General features: G+C 42.4%; 1 long non-coding RNA gene across 2 annotated transcripts; it reads left to right on the top strand.

The window, feature by feature from the left end:
• Positions 1-427: 427 nt before the first annotated feature.
• Positions 428-6,045, top strand: LOC143516503 (uncharacterized). 2 transcript variants are annotated; one of them, XR_013131714.1, is made up of 3 exons: positions 428-568; positions 5,137-5,231; positions 5,450-6,045. It is a non-coding gene; the product is annotated as an uncharacterized LOC143516503 (long non-coding RNA). The 2 variants fall into 2 exon arrangements; XR_013131715.1 differs by having other exon boundaries at positions 1,458-6,045.
• Positions 6,046-7,659: the final 1,614 nt, after the last annotated feature.

Genomic DNA, 7,659 nt, shown 5'->3' with positions numbered 1-7,659 from the left:
CTGTGACGGGCAGGGGTGCTCAACTAAAAGGAAGCGATCACGCCAAGTCTCAGGGAAAAAGGATGGTTTAATAGAAAGTGTGCAAACCAAAAACCCGTGCAATATCTCCAAATTAAGGATATAATGACCAGCGGTCAACTGGTACAAAGACAAGACATATATAGGCAAACAAACCACCCTCAGGTGAGACGGATCACGGGCTCCGCCCACCTGAGGGACGCACATGACGTCACCAAACAACAACAACAACAGCCGCTGTGGACGGAGGCGGCCGGTAGGGGGCCGCCTCACCGTGACAGACTCACTCAAGCAAATTAAATTCTATATGCAAAATTGTAGATAATACATTTCACACTGTCACCACACATTATTCTGAACTCTCCTGAGCTTTTGTTACACAGGAAAAAACATTTACATGGTACAGACACTTTGCATTAGTGTTACATGCTTCAGTGACCTGGGAGTACTTATGGCTGTGTCAGTCAACACTTCACGGCTCTTAAAGATAACAAATACATAATGACTTTCCTCACCATCTTCATCTGCACACTCCTGATCTACACCAGAGGTAAGAAAATAGTAAAAATCTAATTTCAGTTATCTGCAATTGCAGCCTTATTGATATCTCTCAGTGTAATCTTTAATAGTCTTAATGCAATATTTCAAACTCTCATTCCACAGACTCTCTTGGTCAGGTTGTGTTGACTCAGTTTGGAGATCAGACTGTGCAACCTGGTCAGACGGTCACTATTCACTGTAAACATGATCCAGCAATTGGCTGTGTGAAAAAAGACACCTCTATGTATTGTATGTCCTGGTATCATCAGATTCCTGGAGAAGCTCCTAAACTCTTGATATATTATACTGATCAGAGAGCTTCTGGTGTTTCTGATAAATTCAATGGCAGTGAAGCTGGAAATCGCATTGATTTCACTCTGACTATCAGTGGAGTACAGCCTGAAGATTCAGGAGATTATTACTGTCAGAGTCAGCATAATATAGGAACATCCACAAACTTATCATGGGTGTTCACACTGTGAAAAATGGTCATACAAAAACGTTCCGCAGTCACCTGCTGATGCAAGAAAAACACACACACACACACACACACACACACACACACACACACACACACACACACACACTGATATCCATTTATTTCTTTTTTTTTAATGCTTTATGTTTCCCCATGGGAAAATGTTCAGTTCAGTTTCAGAGTGTCACTGATTAAACACATATGACCTATTATATACCCAGCACTGTCAACAACTACCCATACACATGCTTTGCATCTTGAGAGCAGATTAGGCAGCCTAGACCATCCTTAGAATTATATACATATTGTGGAACAAATAAAACTGTAGATATATATTGTAGATATATATATTTTGTGATTTTTTTTTCTAGTTGATTTGTCAATCAATCAAAATTAATTTATATAACACTTTTTACAACAGTTGCTGTGACAAAGCAGCTTTACAAGAGGTCAAGCCCCCAGTGAGTAAGCCGAGGATGACAATGGAAAGGAAAAACAAAATGTTTGTCCTGATAACACATTAGATAAACCATGAATTATGTTTAGAATACTGAAATATTAATTGTGAAAGGCTGTACATTTTAATTTCAGCAACAAGTGGATTTCTAGTCTTCTGTAAATTCGGATAGTGATTACAGAACTAATATTATTTGGAAATTCAGACAGCGGTTGGATAAAGTTCAGCAGTGCCTAGGCCTCTTAGTTCCAGTGAAGAGAAGTCTTAATAACCAAGATATATTGGATAATGTTTTGCTCCTAACTGTGTGGGAACAGTTTGAAGGAGACTCTTTTCTGTTCCAGGATGATTGTGCCCCAGTGTGCAAAACCAGATCCATACATTTGGGTGAGGTTAGTGCTGAACAACTTAACTGGCCCTCATAGATTGTGAGCCAGACCCTCTCGTCCAACATCAGTCTCTGACATAACAAATACTCTTCTGGATGAATGGGCAAAATGTCTCACAAATACTCTCCAAAATCTTGTAGAATGCTTTTCTAAAAGAGTGGATATAGCTGTTATAGCTGCAAAGGAGGACTAATATTTGTATTAATATAATACCATTAATGCTTATGGGATGTCATAAAATTTTCTGTAGGTGTAATGTGCAGCTGTCTCAATACTTTTGTCCATATACTGCTGTCACGTCAGGGTAGACACCCCCTTCAATCACGTCACTCAGCCACGCCCTCTCTTACACAATCACAGTCACCCATTTATTATCACCTGCACCTGTTTCACATTTAGTCCTGCAGGTCCTGCCCTTCAGTACTGAGCACTCCTTGCACCACGAGTGAGAGAGACTGATGTCTTCAGCCCTGAATTGGTGGACATTCGTATTGTCAAGTTTTTGCACCCTTATGGTGCCCCAGACATTATTGTAGCGCTGCTAGCACCTTCCTCATTTTTGCCTGTTGGGAGCTGTTTTATGTTTGCTTGCCACAATGGACATCAATACCTTTCCTGCTCAACCCCATACCTGACAAATGAAAACGGAAGCATTATAAAAGAAAGAATCATTTAAACTGGACAACAAAGTCCTATCTAAAATGTACTGTCATAAGTTCAAATTTGAATTGTGACATTGTGCTGCAAAGAACCCATTTGCCATCTTCTTTTTTTAGATATCTTTGCTGCCTTCTTAAGTGGATTGGTATAATTATAACCCTGTGTGTAACTACTGATGTAATAGTGCTATACGACTCCTGACACACTTGGCTATTTGAATATGTGAGATAGTGAGCTGAGTTTATTTATTTATGTACATATTATGATTATTAGTAATAGTATTGTTATTATATAATTATTGTGTATGTATCTATGTCTCAGTTATTGGAAACTGAGGCATGTGAAATGATGTTGGGCAGACTGAACAGGGAAAGTGACAGTGTTAACAGTGGGACAGCTTCAGTAGATGTGTCTGGAGAGAACAATCCAACTGTGTAAACACACTGGTGATTGGGCATGACAGTAATAGAGGCAGCACACTAATGCCCAGTAATTCAATGTAACTACATAGCTACATTTTTCTACTGCATGAATAACATTATTTTGATAAAATGTTAATAAAACATCTATTATAAAAGCTGATGCTTACTATAAAAATGTTCATGTATATTATGTATAAATATTTATGTATATTATGGAGGGTGTTACGGTGAGGGGGCCCCCTACCAGTCGCCTCCGTCCACAGCGGCTGTTGTTGTTGTTGTTTTGTTACGTCGTGTGCGTCCCTCAGGTGGGCGAAGCCCGTGATCCATCTCACCTGAGGGTCGTTTGTTTGTCTATATGTGTCTTGTCTTTGTACCAGTTGACCACTGGTCAGTATATCCTTGATTTGGATCTATTGCACGGGTTTTTGGTTTGCACACTTTCAATTAAATCATCCTTTTTCGCCCCGAGACTTGGCGTGATCGCTTCCTTATTGTTCGCACTCCCTGCCCGTCACAGAATAACCAGCCACCTTTCGGAAGCCGCCAGTCTCTTTTACTTTCTCCTTCGTTCGTGGTCATGTCTCGTGGTAAGTTTTTGTCTGCGTGGTGTTTTGTGAAGAGTTCCGCCGTGCTTATGTGTTGTGTTTGTGGCACGGCGAGGACCAGGGCTGTCTGCCCTGGGAAAACTCTTCATGTTTGTTGTTTGTTTGTTGGAAGAGCTCCGCCGTGCTTATGTGTTGTGTTTGTGGCACGGCGAGGACCAGGGCAGTCTCCCTGGGAAAGCTCTTCGTCTTGTGTGGGGTAGTGTGTACACGCGAACGACAACGTAGATCAGTGTGCGTCGCTCGTTTGTGTTTTGTGTTCAGTGTTTTGTGTGTGACGTTGATGCTGCTCGTCACTGTCGCCTCGCTCCCCTTTCGTCTTGTGTTTTATGTGGGGGGGCGACTGCGAACCTGAGCAGCGCGTCACTGTCGTACCGAGCGCGCATGTGTGGGTCTCGTTTCATTCATTGTTTTGTACACGGTTTTTTGTTTGTCTAGTTTTTGCGTGTTCGTTGTGTCCTAGCGTGCTTGTGAAATGTTGTTACATGTAATTCCACGCTTGCTCCTCCCCTTAAATGTGTGTTTGGGGGGGGACCGGCTGTGGTCCCGTGCCACGGGGTATGGCACGGAGGGCGTCGGTGGGGCGCGTTTGTGTTTTATGTGTGTGTGTGTGTGTGTTTTCTGTGCAGGTGTTTCCCCCTGGTGGTGTCGTGGTGTTCCTGGACCTTATGGGGGTCTCCACCTGGCAGGAGCCCCCTTGTGTTGTGGGGTGACCGGAGCCTGGTCGTAAAGAGCCCCTCCCTAGAGGGCTGGGGCCCCCAGATGTTTGGGGACCATAGGGCTCCGGTCTGAGAAGCTCCTGCTGAAGAAGGAGATCCTCCCTCCTGCCCGGGGTGACCAGGAGGCCCTTGGGGCTGCTCCCCAGCCTGCGACAGGGGGTGCTCTGGGCCTCGGTCTCTGGCACTCCTGGGTTGGGTGGAGGAGTCCACCTTGCGGTGAGGGGCCCCGGGAGGGGTTGGCTCCCCAGGAGGCTAGGTTGACCCTGTGATGGAAATTTGATGATTTCCATTTATGTCAGGCTTTTTAGTATACATTAAACACATTAGAGATAGGTGTTAGAGATCTTTTTACATATACGTGTGTTGATCATGGCACTGAAGCCATTCTCGTGACTTCAGTAGGCCTCAGATGTGTGTGCGTGTGTTCTCTGGCCTCGGCTGAGGCCTAATCTGATGTTCCTCTGGTGTTCCTAAAACTGACCTCGTTGGAAACGCCAAATCTCTACTTGGAAGGGACTACGGCGACACTCAGTCTGTCATGATATCACGAGGATGCTGAGCATGGAGGGGGCATGCGTCATATGCATCTGTCAAATCAGCTTTAATTATTTCATGTATTGTCCAATCACATTTGGTTGATCACCTCATGTTCAACTCGTGGACGCCGTGTGCATTGATGATTAAACGTATAAAAGATGAGAGTTCGGAATGGGGAATTAGCTCTCTCTTGCAGACGCCTTGTGTGTATGTAACGATCTCTGGATTAATCCATACCTTGGTAAATAAATCATTATATTTTATTGTCTAACCCAACTGCTTCTGACTTGTTATTGTATTCACCATTTAAGGTTTTCAGAATTTCTAACACAACCCCTAGCAGAAGGCGGGGGTCAGCTCTGGGGGGAGGTAGGTCCAGGAGGAGAAGAAGCCACGCCTTGGGGAGGTAACCTGCACACACACAGACACACACACACACTAGGGACGATAAAGGAGCCGTAGCTCCTCGTCCTCACACCTGTGGGGCTCACCAGCTGAAGGCCGGTTAGGGCGTGAGGGCCCTGTGACCGACCGGGGCGTGGTTTTGTGTTGTTAACGGCCCAGTCGGTCCAGGGTCCCGCCCAGGGAGGTGAACTAATTAATGTTGTGTGTTTTGTGTTTCAGCTCCTGGACTGTAGGGGGTGTGTCCCTGCTTTCCTGCCCCTTCGTGTTTTGTGTGCAGCTGCTGTGTGCCACACACCCAGTGGAGGGGAGTGCGGCTTGGTGGGGGGGTCTGTCACCCCCCCAGGGCAATGAAGATGAAACGTGAGGAGATCTGCATGGAGGAATGGGCCAACATACCAGCAACAGTGTGTGCCAACCTTGTGAAGACTTACAGAAAACGTTTGACCTCTGTCATTGCCAACAGAGGATATACAACAAAGTATTGAGATGAACTTTTGTTATTGACCAAATACTTATTTTCTACTATTATTTGCAAATAAATTCTTTAAAAGTCAGACAAAATGATTTTCTCAATTTTTTTTTCACATTTTGTCTCTCATAGTTGAGGTCTACCTATGATGTCAATTACCGGCCTCTCTCATCTTTTTAAGTTGGAGAACTTGCACAATTGGTGACTGACTAAATACTTATTTTCCCCACTGTATATGTCTTGTCTTTGTACCAGTTGACCGCTGGTCAGTATATCCTTGATTTGGATCTATTGCACGGGTTTTTGGTTTGCGCACTTTCAATTAAATCATCCTTTTTCCCCGAGACTTGGCGTGATTGCTTCCTTTTTGTTCGCACTCCCTGCCCATCACACAGGGCCTATTTAAGTCTTCTAAGTCTTCTAAAGAGTGAATTCAGTTTACTGTAATGTCTTCAACGTACCCACTGTGAGAATTCAGATTTACATAAATAGGAATTCAATTGCTGAACTGTAGCACAGAACTAGTATGGAACATCAGCATTCCAACATCATCACGTTTACTACTACAGTCAAAATAGCAGTCTCAAATAGTAGCATGCCACTCATATCATTACATAAAATGCACATAATACAATAACATTATGATTCAAAGAGATTTTATTTTCTTTAAATTGTGTAGGAACTCTTAATAGTAAAACAAACATAGCTTATATTTTACAGAAAATATGCACTTTTTAACTCTCCTCAGTACACTGTTCTTGGTGACTGGTGTCTGGGAGCCCTGCACTGTAAAAAAAAAAAAGTGTAAAAAAACGGTAATTTTCTGGAAATGGGGGCGCCAGAAAATTACTGTAAAAAAACAGATAAGTACTGTAAATTTAAAAACATACATAAACTGTAAAAAAACGGCAATTTTCTGGCGCCCCCGTTTCCAGAAAATTACCGTTTTTTTACAGTTTATGTAAAAAAACAGATAAGTACTGTAAATTTAAAAACATACATAAACTGTAAAAAAACGGTGATTATAACACTTAACATGCAACACTGTCATTTTACAGGAAATATTCCTAAAATTGAATGTGGTCTTTACTCTAGTTCACATTCAATTATAACAATATTGCAGTGTGGTGTAGGAAGGAGAGGTAGCAAACAGATCCACCGCAGCACAAGGCTTTTTAAATTCAAACTGCCTCAACAACATAATCACGCCAGACCCCACGATCACGCAGAAGAGACTTAATTTAGACACAAAACATGAGAGAACGGCAATAACACGACAACACTACACAAACATGGCATAGAATAATTCACACAGTACAACTACATAAATTGATGAAGGGGGACTTAAACCAAGTAATGCACATAATCAAGTACACAATTAATCAACACATGCATAGACATCACATTAACAGATAACGATACCGGAGTCGCAGAGACTCATGGGAAGTAGCGCCGTCCCCCATTGGACCGACGCTTCAATATAAAAATATATATAACATTAATAGTTAAAATGAGCCATAAACTCCGAACCGTCAGAACACACATTTCAACGCTACGGTTATAGTTAAACTATGATCGGACAGGAATGCCAGACACATGTTCTAGCACTATATGAACCGATAAGAATATATTACGCGTTAACTAAATAAGTTACATGCACTGAAAGCTGACGTTGCAAATACTCATTTGAAGAAACACTGATTTCAAAACTCATGCATTTGGGCTGCAGCGGGGTGATAACGAAAGGTTCTTCAAACAATATGCACAACCAGAACAACTCTTCATGCACACTGTGCAGTGGTCCGATTCAAACAGGCCCCACCCCTACCAATCATAAACTTAACATATTCAGTTATCTTTACTTAACATGATCATTGCAATGCCTATTTCAGCTCAATAATGATAACAACTAGTTTTATTTAGTAATGGCAATATTTTTTATGAAACATGAAATAATAAT

The sequence above is a fragment of the Brachyhypopomus gauderio genome, chromosome 6 (assembly GCF_052324685.1).
Source record: "Brachyhypopomus gauderio isolate BG-103 chromosome 6, BGAUD_0.2, whole genome shotgun sequence".
In the NCBI taxonomy this organism is placed as follows: domain Eukaryota; kingdom Metazoa; phylum Chordata; class Actinopteri; order Gymnotiformes; family Hypopomidae; genus Brachyhypopomus; species Brachyhypopomus gauderio.
The sequence above is the reverse complement of the archived record's forward strand: the minus strand, read 5'-3'. Positions and strand labels throughout refer to the sequence as shown.